A 19,950-nucleotide genomic window follows, 5' to 3' on the forward strand; every position below is an offset into this window, starting at 1 on the left:
TATAGGTAACCCTTCAGATAGATCCTATAGTTTTTTAGTCACTTTTTAGTATTTAAGACTTACTTTCAGGTATTAAAAGACAAATACATTTCAGTCTAAATCAAAACCTTACAATGAATTCTCTAATCCAATTACACCTAATCTCACATGTAATTCAAAGTTTCCCCTGGCCTTCCCCACCCCCAGCCCAGGCCTGATCCAAGGCTCAAGCACCCACAGTGGGCATGAGGAGGGGGGGTGTGATCTTTTTCTCACTCTGCCTTTACTCTCTACCCATTGCGTAGAGAGTAATCTCTGCCTATTCTACTCTCTGCCCTTTTCTCCTGTCGTGTGCCCTCTTGCTCAATTCTCTCCAGTCCCACTGGCCTCCTTTGCATCCCAGAATATATTCAACATGTTTCTGCCAAGGGCCCTTGAGTTTCCTGTTTCTCTTCTTCTCTCTTCCCCCAGCCATCTGCATGGCTTGCTCCCTCACTTTTAGGCCTCTGCTCAAATGTCCCCTTATCAGTGAGGCTTCCCTGACTACTCTATCTCAAGTGACACACACCCACACCCATCACTTCCTTATTCTGCTTTATGTTTCTCATCTCACCATCTGATAAATTACACTTCTGCTGGGAAGCGAGGCACCTGTCTCCCCTCCTGCTGTCTTTATGAGGCAGGTCAAGAGGTAGCGTACCTTTCTCTCTTTGTGAGAAGAGGAGGAAGAAAAGCCAAAACGCTCTCTATTCCTTTGAATTCCTGTTCTCCTTGACTTTCTTCAACCAACTTTCACAATTCAGTCTTGTCATATAGAAGCTGGACGTGGGAGTTTCATAGATACTGGGCTGATCTGTCTTCTTTTACTAAGTCTGCCATGGATGTGTCAGGCACTCTGTTTAGAACATGGGGGCAATTGTCTCTTATTATTCTCAGCTTTGGGACTTCAGCTCAAATATAGAGATGAAAAGTAAAACTTCATTCAACATGCTGTTAAACAAGAACATTCTCACAATCTAGTGTGTTCTAATTGACACAAAGAGAACATTTGAATTTGAGGTAACCATTGTGATATAAGCAAGTGGCTCCATGGATTCAGGATGTCCAATTTTTAGGAAATAGGAACCTAGGCATTTACACAGTTCAAAAGCAATTAAAACTGGTCATGCAGTGATATTGCCACTAGATCCAGCCATGCTAAAGTCAATGCCTGGACTTTTTACATGAATCAATTAATTTCTCTTTTTTTCTTAAGCCAGGTGACTTGGCTTTTCATCACTTGCCACCCGACAGTCCTGGCTGTCCCCATGCCATTTCTTGACTTAAACTGCTGCCTGCGTTATTGTCACCAGAGTTGCTACATTCCTGGCATATTTTCTCAAGTTCGATTTTTCCCAGGGAGTGCTGATAATTGAAAGGATTTATTAATGTCCCACTCTGGAATTCTTCTGGCCACAGAGCACAATAGAAGACATAGTGTTAGTAATTGTTTTGACAAATTCAGTAACGCTATGTTTGGATGCATAGTTGTGTTTGCGGTTCTGAATTATATTGCTCTACATAGGGCTGAAGAAAATATTTTCTTATTCATTTTCCATAATAATCCAACAAAGTAGACTCATGTTCTTGGTAATCATCATTTGCATTAGTTAGTCTTTAGATAAAGCATACAAATATCTTTAGGGTATTAATCTTTTATATTCAAATATGAGTTATATACCTAACTCCAAAGGTACTATAATCCTTTAAGGAACTTAAAGTCCTTTAACATTCATTCATTCTCCCTAGTGCCTGAGACATATTCCTCTAATAAAGAGATTTATAAAGTAATATATAATCCAGTCAACGTGGTTTACATCTTTGAGAATTTTTAGCAATGTTACTGGTGGGAGAATTAATCTTCTGGAAGAAATCTGAAATTATTGCTAATTTCAGATTTTAGCCATAATTCAGAGTGTGATAAAAACCAGGGTGGGATTTTATACACCCACCAAAGTTCTAACTTTAATTTCCTGTTTTTACTCTGAAAAGAAAATGTTTATGGGAAGAAATACCAAAAATTGAGAGGAAATTTGAAATCAAATTCATTATAGATTCACCCAAAAGAAAGAACTTTGAGCTCCAGATAACATAAAATACCACGCGGGGTCTAGTTCTGGATTCCTCCTTCTGATAGGGATGTGGAGATAATAGAGAGGTTCCTAAGAAAAACAGGAAAAGATTGTGGGGTAGGATTGGTAAAGTAAGATCCAGTGGTTCTTTACTGAAAAAGAAAAGCTGATCTCAAATTCTTATGTCTGCTTGTTTATAAATTAATTCATTAAACAAATGTTTATTACATGTTTACTGTATACCAGGTGCTATGGTGAGTTTTCATCCTATAGAGTAGGAGACAGACAATGAAATATGTGACTAAAATCATTGTAATAATGCTGAGGGAGTGAGGGAGCTTCCAGGCCCTATGGGAGTCTGGAAGAACAGCAGGTGAGCCTGTGAAGGCGGCGATCAGAGAAACCTAATGAGGTGCGGTTTGACCTGAGACTTGAAGGATGGGTATGAGTTTTCCTGGTGGATAGGGAAGGGCATTTTAAAAAGCATATGCAAAATAAAAAGTGTGTCTGAGGATTCCCGGGTAGATTATGATAGGGAGGGAGTAAGACGGGAGAAGACTGCACAACGAAGAAGGTGGGAAGAGAAGCAGTTACCTTACTCCTTATTCTTTAGAGTTTGGAATTGTCTTAAAGGCAATGGGGAGTGGCCGAAGGATATTAATCTAGGGAGGAACATTATCATATTTGCATTAAAAAAAGCTTTGTGGAGTGTTTGCATAAGGAGAAAGCTAATGAGTTCCCCATATCCACGAGAGAGAGAATAAGAAGGAAAAAGATGAGATAAAAGGATTGAATCATTGCAAGAGAGAGTTCGATAAGACAAAGAACTTGACCCTGTGGATGGTTAGACAGAGGTTGTGAAGACCTGAAGATGTTTTATAAAGGATGGTCATCTTTCACATTTTAAAATATGTGTCTGGTTTGAGGCAAGAGGTTACATATGCTGAGATTTCCTAAAGTGTGTTCTTTAGAAGAGTTTTTAATAGATGTTCCTTGAACAGAAAACAAAATTTTACTGCTCTCCAAAAGTTTGGCTTGGGCGCGCTGGAGAGGCCTATCTATTTGCTGTAGGACTTTTTACAGCCTTTAACATGCTAATGTGCCTTGTGAATCTTTGAGTGGGACATTGGATTCAGGGTTTCCAAACTTAATTTATCACAGGACCCCTATGGTCTTCTGTTCTAAAGGGAACACTTGGTAAAATAATGAACCAGATATATTTGATTCTTTTACCAACTCTAAGATTTTTCCCTTAGGTTCTGAAATCCTAAAAAGTATTTAAGACTTGGAATTACTTTTCCAGAGTGTTTATCCATTACAAGTCCATGATCTTAGATCTTACAGTTCTCAAGCAAGTTTGTCAAAATTTAATAATAACTAGGCAATGACTACTTTTTAGATTCCTTATTTTTAGGATATAATCGGATAAAATATGAACATATGTGCTGGCCTTAAACTCAAATCAAACTAGAATCCTAAGGGCCAACTTTTTTTTTTTTTTTTGACTGCACAGAATGGGGGATCTTAGTTCCCTGACCAGGAATCGAACCTGTGCCCCCTGCAGTGGAAGCACAGAGTCTTAACCACTGGACCACCAGGGAAGTCCCCTCCTAAGGGCCAACTTAGTAGATAATCAGGAAACCAAAGCTATACTCATTTCAAAAAATTAAAAGAAAACAGGGAATAGATAAGCTGTCCCTCATCCCTCCACATAAAGATATTTCCTGACAACAATTCAAAACTCAGAGAGGGAGTTAGAATTCTAATGTGTAGTTTTAACAGAGGGTTGGAATTTTGGAGTCATCTAAAGAACGTCACCTTTGGGAATGTGACATTCGGTTGCCAGGCATAAGACTTGGGACATTCCAAAAAACCTCTCAAAAATAGATTTTCTAATGATTTAATGTAACCCTCGAATTGCAAATAGACTTCAATTTAGATGTCAATTCCAATTAGTCGGCAGTGTTGCTTGAAGTATTAGGTTGTGAAGAGTTGAGAGTCTCCATGCACTGGAACAAGGATGGAGACCGATGAGCAGTATTTGCCATGTGTGGGGAAAGAGAGAGTGAATCTCCCCATCCTTGCAGTTGCCATCTACTTTTGAAGTCATACTTGGAGGTATGTTAGGTCATAAAGTGTGCTGGTAAGCTGGATTGGATGAGAAACAACTATCTGAGAAATATAGGCTACTTAAAAATGATTCAGAAGATCTTATCATTCACTCTTAAGATGATTCCTAATTATTTGTTTTTGTTTTGCTCTTTTGAGATATTGTTTAATTATTTTTTTCTCTCAATATCACTTGTATGTAGGAAAACTATTCATTTTTATAAAAGATATTTTTTAACCGGCAAAAAAAAAAAAAAGAAGATCTTGTCAGGTCATTCAATGTATGTAACCCCAGAGGTCTGGAAGAAGCTGGTGTCCAAGAGAACCATATTATATTGATGTAGGTTAAAAATGTGAACTCTGCAGAAATGTGGTACAACAATGGACCCCATAGAAAGGGGTCCTTGACAAGGAAGTTTACAAGTCTCTTTCACCACGTGATGTGTAAGTCTTCAAATTTAGTATAGTGTCTATATGCAAATTTCTGTTGGAGGCTGTATGGTTGGTCTTTTCTGTGAGTACATCGAATTTGTGTTCATTATTCTGTTTCACCAGGCAGGACTGTAAATCCTTAATGAAATTCTTAATATAAAGAGTAAAGGATTTTCTTTCCTTTAGCAAATGGGGCCTCTGTTACCCACAGGTATCCCATAGTCCCTGCAATGGGTGACACTGTCAAAGGGAAGGATATTTCACTGGGAATAAAGAAGGAAAACAGCAGTATGTCCTTGTAGATTACACAGTCCAGACAAATCCTGGCCACCATCTCCTGCAGGGGCGGGGCACTTGCCCTGCTGGCAGACAAGCTGCTACCCAAGTGGAGTGATGCACCCATTCACACCCAGCTTCCTGCCCAAATCGGAGCCAATTCTGTTTCTTAGCCAAATGACATAAAAAACAACTTGAGGAAAATATAAAGAAAGTTATGCCCTTTTGAGACAGTTTATTTCCAGTAGTGTCTAGCCTGTGGCTAAAATTCTGGACTTGAAATTAGGAGAGCTGAGTACAGACTAGGCAAAGACAGAAATGGAAAGTTCTCTGTGCCTTTCCCAGCTTGAACAGGCACTACTTCAGAAACTTCGACAATTCACCTTCCCTGGGTCTCAGTGTCCTCATATTTTTCTTTTTTTTTTTTAATTTTTAATTTTACTTATTTTACTTTTATTTTTGGCTGCATTGGGTCTTTGTTTCTGTGCGAGGGCTTTCTCTAGTTGCGGCGAGCGGGGGCCACTCTTCATCGCGGTGCGCGGGCCTCTCACTATCGTGGCCTCTCTTGTTGCGGAGCACAGGCTTCAGACGCGCAGGCTCAGTAGTTGTGGCTCACGGGCCCAGTTGCTCTGCGGCATGTGGGATCTTCCCAGGCCAGGGCTCGAACCCGTGTCCCCTGCATCGGCAGGCAGATTCTCAACCACTGCGCCACCAGGGAAGCCCAGTGTCCTCCTATTTTTAATTGGGATGAGAGGAAGGCTGGAGGTGGCGACAGTGAAGAAAGGGATTTCATATTTCATAAATTCTAAATAATTTATCTAAAGAATTCCCTGCTTTCCCCAGACAACACCCAATGGGCTCATGAGACCAGCAGTGAGATGATCATCCCACAAACTGGATGAAATAGAGAGACCCCCCGCCCCCCACGAATCCCCTCGCAACTGCTGCAGGAAGTCCCCAAGGTTTGTCAAACAAGTGATTTGGAATTTCTGTGGGCTCTCTGGCTGCCTTGTGGTTTCAGATATTGCCAGTGCCCTGAGGCTCCTGAGATGCGCACCGTCATGAGGGTCGTACCTCACTCCTCACTGTGTCATAGTCTACCTTACAACAGTGCCCACTGAGGTCTGGGTAATGTGGCCCCAGGTTACTGTTTACCGGTACTACTGCAGGTGTCCTTTCCCGAGGATGGACAAAAGCTTCTGAGGATCAGGCTGGAAAAAATCCAACTGCATTCAAAATCACCTTTTCTGTCAGAAGACCTGTTTCTAAGCATGGGTATAGACTGGCACAGAACTTCTTTCCTTAAGTTCCTTGGATCACGGGCCTTCAAACTTTCTGCTCTCAGAAGCTTTAAAAGACTTTTTGTAAAACTCTGTATCTCTTTATGCATTATCAAGTCAACATCTGAACATGTTGTACAAAGAATCTATTTTATAACATCTTCATTCTTTAAATACTTTTCCTCAAAATCTTGAGGTTGCAGGTTTGCCTCATTCAAGTCAGACGTTATTCATTATAAAATGAGAGAGCGAAATATCTGGCCAAAGTAGAATGATTCTTTTTTTGGCCAGGGGAAGGCTGACTTCACTCTTATCTTTTTTATTGCAAGTAAGTGTGGTTACATGCATGTCTGTGCAATGTTACTCCTTAATTCAAGTTGAAATTAAGTTGAGAGAGAGAAGGCTTGGAGCTTTCTGGTGTCTTTCTTTGCTTTGCTCTCCCTCTCTCTCCAGAAATCTCCTCAGGAAATCTCCATTCCCTCATGGTCCCTCAGTTTGTGGCCTGGAGTTGTTTACCCCTGGAGCAAACACACAAAGGTTATATGCCCAGTGGGGCTTTGCTTTCACTTTCTTTTGTAAAGTGGTTGCAGGGCCTCTGGTTGGGAAAGGGGATGTGGGAAAAGGAACCATGGGCCATGCCACCACAGTGTTCTCTTCAGTAAACCAGTGTTATGAGAGGACACATGGGAGTTCAGGATTTGAACACTGATTCTGTTCAAACAATCCCTGCCTGTGAAACCCTCCAAAGTATGTGTGTGTGTGTGTGTGTGTGAGTGGTGTCCACACATACCCCAGTTAAGTTATGGGCACCCCAGTTTGAAGACCACTGCCTTATTCACCCCAGTTAGTAGGTCTGATTGCTCTTTTTAACTTAGGCCTGCAAATATGAATATTGAATATTTGCAATGTACCCGTCAACTTAGCTACCTAAGTTTATCTTTCTGAAGATTTTGTTACAGATAATTAACTGTGCCATCCAAAGTCACATAGCAAAAGACTCAGGAACCACAGTGAGGTTCTCTTAGTGTTTTTTTTTTCCCCCTACCACAAAGGCATTCTTAGTTGTACAAGACTTGGTCAGCTGAGTATGTGAATTAAGGGAAGGATTGAAAAGGAAACCTCAGCCTTTATAAACTATTTCTGATTATTTTCCTCATCTTCCGTCAACCCCACATAATATCTCATCACTTTGGCCTGCCTTCAGCAAGAATCCTGAACCCTTCATGTTTCCTCTTAGTACCTTTCCATTCACCAATCCTCCCCTGCTCCCCACTCCCACCCCCTACTCTGCTCCTTGGCTTTTCCTTGTGTTGGGAGCCCATCTCTCTTCCCTACTAAAAAAACCCCATTGTAGTAGCCCACCTTGAATAAAGTCTTCCTTACTGTCTTTAACAAGTATCAAGAATAATTTTTTCTTTAACATTCCAGTAGGGCTTTAGATAACCTTGTGAAGCAGTTTGATTTACTTAGAGAAATCTGCATAATATTATATTAATTAGATATGATAACTCATAAAACAGTGACTTGTTAATTCATAGAACAATTTTCTAATGTCTTTTTGAAATTTACTATGTAGTAGAATAAAAGATTTGACAGCTCTTAAATAGCTTTTATTGAAAAAAAGATAAATTGTATCCGAATTACTCCTAAATATTATAAAAATCATTTCCCTTTAAAAATAACTGTCCAAGAGTCCAAAAAAACTCTTCGTTTTAGAGACTCTCCCTACCTTTTGCTTTTCTTTTCTCTTATATCAGTCATTTTATTTGTTTATCGTGGACAGTAAGAAATCAGTTTTTACTTTGAAATTAAAGACACTCATTTTTGTCTTTAAATTTTTTTAACTATATTGCTTATTTTTTTGATAATGTCTTAGGCTAACTTGGCAATTTCTAGAGTTTTATTAATTGAAAATTATTAGAGTCACTGCCTCTATCCTGTTGGGTATAAAAGGAATAGTATCTAATTATACTCTAATTTCCCACTTGTTTTTTACTTTTAATTGTTTATTTTTTCCCACTCAAAAATTGAGATATAACTCACATAGGCTTAACCCTTTTAAAGTGTACAATTCAGTAGTTTTTAGTATACCAACTTTCTTTTTAGATAGCATCTAGGGTCACCTTTTTAAAGGGCAGATTTCTACACTGTAGTTCTTCCAGTTTACAAATGAATGGCTTTTCTGTTCTTGAAGCACAGAGCCCAGCACAGTGCCTGGCAATTTATTGGTCCTCAACAGACATTTATTGAGTGAATGAAAGAATTGAAATGTCTGCCTTTGGTTACTGAACTGCTCTTGAACAAGCTTAGAAATGAAAAGCTTTGAAGGATTTCAGCATCCCCTTGAACATAATGATTGGCTGCTGCGGATTCTTCATCTTGCCCCCTTTTTGTCAACCACACTGGCAAACAGAGCACAGACTAAGATTACTACCCTCACTCAAGTTACATTCAAATCTGGGTGTTGAAAATGTCCTATAGTTAAATGGCACGGATGTCACTCTTGTTTCTTTAGTCATATTTCTATTATACATCTCTTTACAGGCTTTAAAGAATTTATTTGCCATTAAAGATATATCTGATAATGGAAACTGAGCCTGAAGAAAAACCAAGCAACTTTCAGTGTAGGGTCTACCAATCCACTTTGAGAATGTATATGTGCATATGCAGTTGCTTGCTCCTTCCTCTCCCGGGAGCCCTCTTGAGTCAGAGCCCTGGGAAAATGGGGTCTTCAGTGTTTGCTGAAGATAGATCAAGGCCTATGGAATTCAGTTTATAGTGTATAATGCATGAGGAATACAGCTGCCCTGAAAGAAGAAAATATTTTGTATTTTGAAATAGTTTTGATATGCTGGATTGATTGATTGATTGATTGATTGATTGATTGATTTATGGCTGCGTTGGGTCTTCGCTGCTGCGCGCGAGCTTTCTCTAGTTGCGGCGAGCTGGGGCTACTCTTCATTGCGGTGTGCAGGCTTCTCATTGAGGTGGCTTCTCTTGTTGCGGAGCATGGGCTCTAAGCTCGCGGGCTTCAGTAGCTTCGTGGCATGCGGGCTCAGTAGTTGTGGCTCGCGGGCTTAGTTGCTCCGCGGCATGTGGGATCTTCCCAGATCAGGGCTCGAATCCATGTCCCCTGCATTGGCAGGCAGATTCTTAACCACTGTGCCACCACGGAAGTCCCTGTTGGATTTATTTTTATTTTGTTTTCATCAGCTTATTTTTAAAGCCAAATCATGTCTATATTGAAAATGTGTGTGGTGTAAAAAATGTTTCCTGAAGGAAAGCTATATCTACTATCAATAGGGACTTTCAATTTTCATTTTCATGTCAAGTTCAACACAGTAAACAAGTTCTACTGAAGCGAAGATGCACATAGAACTTTCCTCTTACAGATAAGTCCCTTTAGGACAGCCTAGCAGGGTGTTAGCTCTTCACTCCCTCTCCAGGGGTAAGTGTTCTGTGAGCTACTGCAGCCCCCAGCTGAGCCACAGCAGAAGTTGGGGCCCCTCATGAATCAAAGCACACAGGTATAATCCTGACCCTGAGGGAGCAGTACCTCTATAGGAAACCATTATGTTTCTAATCAATTCAAATTAACTGATTCAATTTTACAGTTTAAAATTTGCATTTATACTAGTCAAGCAAAGGATCCTTTATGAAACATTAATTTTAGGGCTTCCTCATCTCTTGCCTGGACTGTGGTCATTGTATCCTAACTGGTGTATCTGCCTCTTTTCTCAGGGCAGTTGAATACTGATTAGAATTGCCAGATAAAATACAGAATGCCAAATTAAATATAAATTCCAGAAAAACAAAAGAAATTGTTAGTATAAATTTGTCCCAAAATATTTAGTATATTTTGCCCCCAAATATTACATAGGATGACTGTAATATATGATGGAATGACTTATCATGCAATCTTTAAAAAATTCTTTCCATCTATCAGTGCTGACCACTTCCAGATCTCACTACCCAGCTTCATCATGGGCTCTAAACCAGCAGTTCCCAACCTTTTCGGCCCCAGGGACCGGTTTTGTGGAAGACAATTTTTCCATGGATGGTGGGTGAGGCATGGTTCAGGCAGTAATGCGAGCGATGGGGAGAGGCAAATGAAGCTTCGCTCACCCGCTGCTCACCTCCTGCTGTGCAGCCCGGTTTCTAACAAGCCGGGGACTGGTACCGGTCCATGGCCCGGGGGTTGGGGACCCCTGCTCTAAACTGAGTATCTTCATTGTGATGGCTTGCAGACACATTGAAATCTAAACTCATTATCTTCCCTATCCATGTTCTCAATTTCAACAGTGTTGCCACCATCCATCCAGTTCCTGAACTGCCCTGGACCATTCCCTTTGCTCCAGTCACACTGGCCTCCTGGTTATTCCTCTAGGTTGGCCAAGTTCCCTCCTACCTCAGGACCTTTGCACTTGCTAGTTTCTGTACCTGGAACACCTCCCACCTCCAATATTTACATGGCACTCTCATTTCTACCGGTTTTATCAAATGACACCTTATCAGTGAGACCTTCTCTGATCACCTTATTTAAAATTGCATCCCCAACTCTGACGCTCCTTATTTTCTTCTCTGCTTTATATTAATTAATTTTGCTTATTTATATTCCTTATTATCTATCTCTCTCTACTAGGAGGTAAGCTTTTTATGATAGGGATTTTTTTCACTGCTAAATTCCCAGCACCTGCAATAGTGCTTGGTTTGTAGTAGGTGCTCAATAAATTTATTTGCTAAATAAATGAATAAGTCAATACGTGCATCTGTATATCCACTTTCAAATCTCATTGTCTTCTTACAGGAGAAGATGCCTGTTCTGTGCATCAATGTACCCACCTTATTGCCTGGCACATAGTAGAGATTCAAAAAGTGATTTTTTAAAATTAAGTTCATTTAAGTTGGGAGTGGTAACAGTGGAGAGGGAATAGTGTGTGTCACTTTAAGAATACTTATGTTTTTATTCATTGTGTTTATAACCCTGACATTACTACTCTGTACACAATCCTTAAAAGAGAAAACTACCAGTCATTGTATTCACTTGTTTACTGGAACAAATGTTTGGCTTACACTGTTTGTAAACACTAAAAAATTGGAGGGACATATTATATGGGAGCATTGTGGGAAAAGAATTTTGTTCGTTTCAAAGTACTGACACTTTCCCGCACACAGTTCCCATTTTTGCTTTAATCATAATCAAATAGAATATAGGTCCACAGCTCTTTATTGAAAACCTTTAGGACAAGCTGGGTTCAGGATTCAGACTTTTCACCCCAGGTTTTAGAAGTTAGAATGTGCTTCCTTATTCATTACATAGTCAGCAGTCTCGGGCAGACTTGACCAACCACGTCAATACTTCTGCAGAGAGAAGTCTGAATAGTCACGCTGGGTAGGATACGGACAATGAACAGCCCACATAGGTTCCATTCAGGTTTTTCCACAAAAATGAGTTTGACGCCAGAAACATGGGAAAAGTTGGTTTTCAGAGATTTTGAGTTGTTCTCCTTGCCTGGGGGTGTTATTGTTGCTGGGTGGTGACACTCAAGTGCTGCATGACCCAGAAGGCTTTTGACTTCAGGAAAGTTCCTGTTCCTGTTCGGAGTTCCAACCCCAATGATAGAACAAATGATACATGATTCTGATTGAATGACAACTCTGTGTCACCCAATAAATCGATCATTTAATTTTAATGATTTAATCTAAAAATATAAATAATTCAAACAAATAGATGCAAGAAGGAAAATGTCCTTTTCTATTCAATATCCCAGAACCATGAATGAAAGAACATGGTCACATCATTAGTTGTGCAGAGATCAGGGTTTTCATTTATTGCTTCTAGTTTGAAGTCCTTAAGGCAGAGTTTCTCAAAGTTTAGTGTTTAGACTCTACAGCAGGGGACGGCAAACTTTTTCCTGCTAAAGGGACAGATAGCAGATATTTTCGACTTTGCACATCGCATGTCTTGTCTGCATGTGAGTGTGTTGTTTTCCATACCTCCTCTGCCCCACCACCTCCATTTTCTGCCCAGAGAAAACTGCCTGACCCTGGAATTGTCAACATGCTAGGATAAAGCCGTCAAAGAAAAATCTTGTTGGCATTTGGCATTTGGATTTATAAAGTATTTTGTAGGAGTTACCCTTGATCACATAACCACTCTTTTCACTCTAATGGATGACAACCAAATCATTTCTTGCTGTCAGAAAACAGCTTCTCAACGAAAAGGCACTCCTGGGAAGAGGTTCACCTCCAGAAGGAGATGGCCCCGATAAAGACCGTGCCGTCAGCGAGGGGCTGGGTGATGTCATAGCCTGCCTCCTGGGTTCTAGATGTCCTTCTCTAGCACACTGTTTAGGTATCCCTTGTTGGGTCCATAGCATCTAACTAAACAAAATTCTGATTTTTCACTTATTCAGAGTTAACTGCCAGCCTGGGATATTTCTGTTAAAGGGTACTTTTAAAAATAGGAAATATTTCTGTTAAATAAATAAAATGTTACTTAGAATAGCTAACATTGTGCCATCCACTGTATTAAAGCACTTTACATCAGTTCTTCAGGGTAATCCTCACCACAACCCTGTGAAACAAATATTATTAAGAAACCAAGGCTTAGAGCAAATGACTCCTCCAAGGTCACCCAGTTAGTGTCAGAGCTGAGCTTCTAACCCAGATAGGTCTTATAGAGTCAACCTTATACTCTTAAGTATTATAGAATATGGCCTCATAAATATATATAATTTTTTGCATGAGAAGAAGAAAGGCCTATTGGTTATGCCTTGATGTTTTTTTGTAGATGATCTTACCATGAGGAATATTTAAAAATTGGCTTTGCATATAGTGCAGTTGATGCCATTCTTTTTGTCTGAGGAATGATGGATGCCATGACCTTTTCCTTTTTTAGGGATACTGACTCTTTCCTTTGTAGCATAATCTTCTAGCAGGTTGTTGATTTTTTTAAAATGTGGCTTTTAAAAAATTAGCTTGAATTTTTGTCACAAAGATTTTGTTTCTAAGAGAAAGTTAAAACCTTTCTGACATTTTTTCTATCCTAAGCCAGTAAGACAGTTTTAATAAAGTTTGAACCTTCCGTAATATTCATGAAAAGTGGTAAAGAAATAGAAAACAATTAAGTTGTTAATTTAGTACCTATGGTATGACTAACAGTCTTTTCTCAATTAACTTATGATTAAAGGCTTTACATTTCTTTTTAAAAAAATTTATTTATATTATTTATTTTATTTTTGACTGCGTTGGGTCTTTGTTGTTGCATTCAGGCTTTGTCTAGTTGTGGCGAGCGGGGGTTACACTTTGTTGCGGTGCGCAGGCTTCTCATTGTGGTGTCTCCTCTTGTGGAGCATGGGCTCTAGGCGCGTGGGCTTCAGTAGTTGTGGCTCGAGGGCTCTAGAGCGCAAGCTCAGTAGTTGTGGCGCACAGGCTTAGTTGCTCCATGGCATGTGGGATCTTCCTGGACCAGGGCTCAAACCCGTATCCCCTGCATTGGCAGGCGGATTCTTAACCACTGCACCACCAGGGAAGCCCCGGCTTTACATTTCTTATTCCCTAGGTTTTCTGTATCTAAATTAGAGAAGCGACAATAGTACTAATATTTTAAGCTCACTGAAATCTTTAAGAGCCTATATTTTATCATTAGTGCATGGGCTAAAGGCTGTTTTTCTCATTATAGGGTTGAAGACTGACTGACCCTAGAATAGAAAAGTAATAAACATCCCCTTGGAGACTTTCTCCCGAGAGAGGAGGTAAGAAGCTGCCTTGTAAAGGTAATACCCTTTATTTTCTCCAATAAATACCCTGTTGGAGAAAGTGATGAAAGAGAAAGAAAGAGCAACTATGCTCCTTTTGCTTTTTGTACCTAATACAGGGGATTCCAGGTATCAGAACCAACAGAAAGTATTTTCCAGACAAGCCTCCTTTTGCAGAGGCAACTAGTTTAAGTTCTGCTGCTAATTTCTATTTCTTGATTTATCAGTTCTGGGCCATAGGTACTGACTTCTTGCTGTAAAGGATGAGAAGAATTTTCATAGAACCTTCTGTCTAAATTACTGTCTTTTGTCTCCTGATATTTGTTACCTCTAGCATTATATTCAGTTCTAGAGGTTGCCTGTAATGCCTAGACAATATAGATGGCCTCTGTCTTCTGACTGACTTTTAGATATACCTATTGACTCCTTTCCTATGAAAGTTGAGGAAATTAGCACAGGTATTCATTTTCTACTTTTTTCCTCCCAATTTTCCTTGGTTATGTTTTTATTTTTAAATGGTCGTGGTTTATAACGTGCTTCATTGCCTGATAACATCCTTATCAGCCCCTGATTGCCCTCAGGATAAAGTCCTAATTCTCTACTATAGTGAATAAAATCCTTAACCACCTGGCCCCATCCTATCTCCTAATCTGCAGTACAGGAGTTCTCACTGTCCTCAAGGTACCATAGCTTTTTATCTCCCTGGGACTTGCACATTTTATTAACTCTAACTCTGGAATTCCAACTCCTTTTCCTTCCGGCAAATTTCTGCTCATGCTTCAAGGGTCCCATGGACCCTTTCATAGAAGCCTTCCTGCCTCCCGTTTTCTGGGGTGGTCAATCCCATGGGTCCCCATAGCTATCTTCCTACCTCCATTCCAGCACTTTTGTATTAAACTATGATTTTGGGTGTACGCGTCTTCTTCCTCTTCCTGAATATGAATATTAGATGTGTGCATTCCATTTCTGTGTCTCCGGCCTCCAGGGTAGTTTCCTCACACAGAATGAATGAATGAATACACAGAAAAGAAAACGTTTTAACCCCAAAACAAATACATTTGGGATATTTTTTCTTTCCTAAACCAATTTTATTCAGCAAAGTTTTCAGTGGTCCTTTCCTGGTCTGGTTTATATTTTCCTTTACTTTGAATACTTTGTCTACCTCCTTGGGGTGGGAATAATTGAAGGAGAAAATAATTTCTGCCTGTATTGCTGGTAAATGCATTGCTACACTGAGCTCAAAAGTGAGGAAGGAAAAGAGAAACATACACCAGAACATGGCTTTTTATCAAGATATACTATCTTAGAAATTTATGTCACAGAACAAAGGGAGGATAAAATTACTTTGAAAGGATGTTTGTTATCAAGGGCTCTAAATAAAGATAATTTGTCTTTCATTCTTACTTTTTTTTCTTATACTAAGTCAGTTGAAAAAAAAAATCACTCAATATGCATTTGAGAAGAGAATCAATTCCCGAAAGTGTTATTTATTTAAAACAATTCCTTAGAAACTACTACGAATGCATGATCTATTTTGAGTAAACACAGAATGTGGCCACAGGTTCAGTTGAACTGGCACAATTTCAGTTCTCTGTTGACTAAAATCAGCCCACATGTTGATCCTCATACACTTGTTAGATTTCTGTTATGCTCGTAACTCCTACTGATGTAAAACCGATTAAAGCCAGTGGTGAAAAGATGCTAATGAACCGAGTACCCAGATATAATTGTAGTTCTCCGTGTCCTGAAACAGTGTGATTTTTTTTTTTTTTTAAAGAAAGGTATTTAAGGGCTTCCCTGGTGGCGCAGTGGTTGAGAATCTGCCTGCCAACGCAGGGGACACGGGTTCGAGCCCTGCTCTGGGAAGATCCCACATGCCGCGGAGCAACTGGGCCCGTGAGCCACAACTACTGAGCCTGCGCGTCTGGAGCTTGTGCCCCACAACAAGAGAGGCCGCGACAGTGAGAGGCCCGCGCACCGCGATGAAGAGTGGCCTCCGCTCGCCACAGCTAGAGAAAGCCCTCGCACAGAAACGAAGACCCAACACAGCCAAAAAAAAAAAAAAAAGTAAATAAATAAATAAATAAGTCAGGAGCTCTTAAAACAAACAAAAAAAAGAAAGGTATTTAAGCAATACATGAACATACACCAGTAAATTATAACACAGATAATTCTGGGAGCCTGTCTTCCATTATCCTGATGCCACACTCATACACCTACTTTTCTTTTTTTGCTAAATTTATTACTTTTACTTGCGTTAAATGGATTTGCTGTTTCAATAATATAAAATATACTGTTACTATACAATATTTACAACTCCCAGGATATCAGATTAGCATTTGTAGTAGCTCTCTTCAATTAAAGTTCAATAATGAGTTTTGGTTCCTCAGTATCTAATTTATTAATCAATACTTTAGGTTTTAAAAAATCTATTTAGAATATGTAAAATCCTGAAGTTGGTTGGGAGACTCCGGTGTAATTAATTCACTTCATCTAGGTCACACTGCAGTGGAAAAGGAGAAATAAACATGACTTCTCAATGTGAATATTCACTAACAATGTAGATAATTTTATACCCAATTTATAAGAATCACAATACTAAAGATATAAGTACAGCCAGAACCTGGGACTCATCCAGGTCCCGGTTTGCCACATCTCACTGGTTAGAACTTGGAAATACCAGTGTTCCCACGCACACATCAAGGCTTGTTCTAGGGAAAGAGATGAACACCATGTTTCAGATTAATCTGATTTTACCACACTTTTATACATTTGAACAAAACAATCAAATCAGGAGTCAGGGAAACTGAAAGAAGCTGAGTTGAGGAGGAATAAACCAGGAACAGAGCTGAGAGTCCTGACTTGGCGTCTCTTCTCTACTCTGAAGCTGATGAAAATGAATGACTTGCCTGAGTCATGGCTTTCACTTCTAAAAAATGAGGAAACAGTCAGAAAATCTTTATGGTTCTTCACTGTTCAAATACCCTATGCTCCTGTGAGTCTACAATGATCAGGAAAGCAGACTAAGATATCAAGAGAAATTCAAAACAGAAGATCAACCTCAAACTCAGGCAAGAGGAGAAGAACCCTCGTTTTAAAGATTAGGTTTATACTTAGGCCATTTAAGGGAAACTGGCATATAAATTCACTTAGGAACAAATACTGGTCTGTCCTTTGGGCATTTTTTAAACTGCAGGCCTATGATGAAGGTAAGTTATGACCAGCTCAGTGTGCCTGTATAATCAAATCATCTTTGCATAAGTAAGGATGAAAGAAATGTCAGTCTATTACATCATGAGTCATTAAGTAAGTGATTTAAGCTATGTCAATAGTTTGTGTAACAAGAAAAAAATCCACCATTATTAAATAATAGGGAAAGATTTGTATCACATAATTTGAAAGTCAGGATCAAAGCTTTGCTGTGGCACATATTATAGACTACCAGCTCATTACTTCACGCTCACATCTCACTGTAATAAGATTATTAGCAATATTTTTTCTTTTTCTTTTTATTTCTAGTAAATATTAAGTCTTCATGTTTGGGGCAGTTCTTAAATCTAGACCAGTCTAAAACATAGTAAAAAGTTCCATTCTGTCAAGCTAGTCATTATTCATTCTCCAACTGAATCTTAAAAGAAATCTATCTTTTAACTTCATCCTCAATAACCAGGGTAAGAAGGTTAATCATGTAAAAGATGTAAGGTCAAATCACTTGTTTTTTCAGAATCACCAAGTGAAATCCATTTCTGAATGGATGTATCAAGTTGTAGTTTGCATTTACCAAAATGTTGAAAGAGTACCTCTTCATATTTGCCATTTAAATAACAATCATTTATTCAATTTGTACTATGTTTCAATTGTACCAAACATTTACATAAATTATCCTATTTAACCCTCACAGTAATTTAGGGGGTAAATATCATTATCCTCACTTTACAGATGAGGGAACTATGTTTAAGGAAATGGGATGTCAAAGTGGCAAAGCCAGGCTTTGAAGTCACTTCTCTTAACCTCTGTGGAAGTGGAAGGATGACAGATGGAAGGTGAGTAGTTACTAAATTCAGAAGAATAAGAACTTGCTTGTTCTAGTAAAATCAGGAAAAGTGAAATTCTACTTACTTAGTGATGCTTTGGAATATCCATCAGGCACTCAGTAAAACATAGTGTTTGACAACCGATTGATCAAGCCTGGCATTCAACAGGATTATTATCAAAGACGACAAGAGTTTGGTTGTGATAGCAATCGTGTTAAGTAAGCAGAAAAGGTGTTATTATCCTTGTTTTACAAGGGAGCAAACAGAAGCTCAATGGGTAAATAATTTACAGAAGGTCATGCAGCCAGTAAGGAATGAAGCCCAGACATATAGCTCCTCCAGAACTAAATGCAGTATTCTTTCCACAGTGCCACACAACCTTCCCAAAGATGGTGCTCTGTTTAATTCAGGGAGGGCTTTACCCCCTTTACTTGTGGCTTACCATGACTGTCTTGGACTTTCCCCCAATCCCAAATATTCTGTTAAGTTATATATTTGTGACCTTGAATATAGCCTTGAACTAGGTGCAGCACCACTCTACTGCCTGGGGGAGATGGGCTGAACGCTCTGACCCACAGAACCTGGAAATAACAAAGTGTTTAGACACGGTGAGGTAGTGATGTTATTAGTGCTTCAATATGACAGAAGGAAATGATCACTCACAGTGAGCCCTGGAGCCTAGAACAGGCTTGGCATTTGGAAAGAACACTGTAAGTGTTCGCTTAATAAGTGATTGAATAAACACAACCATAGGGACCACTGCTGGTTTAGCTGCTGGTCTCCAGGTTAGGGAGTATGAATCCCAAGGGATATACCATATGATCCACTAGGATATGGGATGAAAATATTAAAATTTATACAAAAAGTTTTTATACCATCTTTTAAAAAATCTCTATTTTGTTTTATAATGTTTAGGACATTTAGCATAGTGGTACATGTAAATAATTTATGAATAAAAGTATAAACATAAAGATACAAACATTAGGATTACATTATACAAAAGGTTTTATTGATGGGGGTACATAATTTTTAAAAAGTTGGACACTTCTGGTTAAGATCAATTCAGTTGCTTTGCCTTCTGTGAGCCCCATAAGGGTTTCAAAACATCTTTTGCTGTGGTTCTCAAATTTTAGTGGGCATAAGAATCATTTGGGTTGCTTGTTTAAAAAGCACACTACATGGTTCCAACCCCAGATATACTGACTCAGTAGTTCTGTGGCAGGATCCAAGAATCTGAATTTTTTACAAACAACCCGGTAATACTGCTGCAGGTGGTCTCAGGGGAAACACTACCTCACAAGGCTGCAGTAAACTGGAGCATGTCCCCCTTCTCCCACCATCACTTTTCAGACACCTTGATGCAGTTTTGAGAACCAAAGGGATAGAAGTTCTCCTAGGTTCTCCTAGCCTATTGGTTATGAGCTTAATGCCTTGAAGAAAAAATATGATGGTAATAATAATAATTTTAAAATCAGCTACCATTTATTGAACACCCACTTAGTATAGATTATTTCTAATCATCACAATAATCCTACAGGGTTGCTATCATCAGCCTCATCTGATAGAAGTGGAAATGGGTCTTAGCAAGGTTAAGTAAGTTACTCAAGATTTTCCATTAATTTTTCTAAAAGCTTTGAGTCTCAGAAGAAGAAACTTTCTTTATAATTTCCCAGCAATCCATTGTCCCACTCATGTGTGGGAGAATTAGGTTTATAATCTTGATCTCTTTCTGCATTCAGATTCACATGACTCAAAGGTTGCTAAGAATCATATTTCTGGTTTCCTTGTTGCCAGCCACTACCTTGTCTTTGTTCACAATGAGCTTGGAAAGTCCAGAGGTGGCTTATCTATACTCTACTGTAATAATCTACCCACAAACAAAGGTTAATTAAAGATAGATGACTCTTTTAAATACAAATACTCTGAAATATTTACCTAAAATTACCCTTCTCATGCCCTCAACTGCCAT

Source organism: Eschrichtius robustus, chromosome 3 (assembly GCF_028021215.1).
Source record: "Eschrichtius robustus isolate mEscRob2 chromosome 3, mEscRob2.pri, whole genome shotgun sequence".
NCBI lineage: Eukaryota > Metazoa > Chordata > Mammalia > Artiodactyla > Eschrichtiidae > Eschrichtius > Eschrichtius robustus.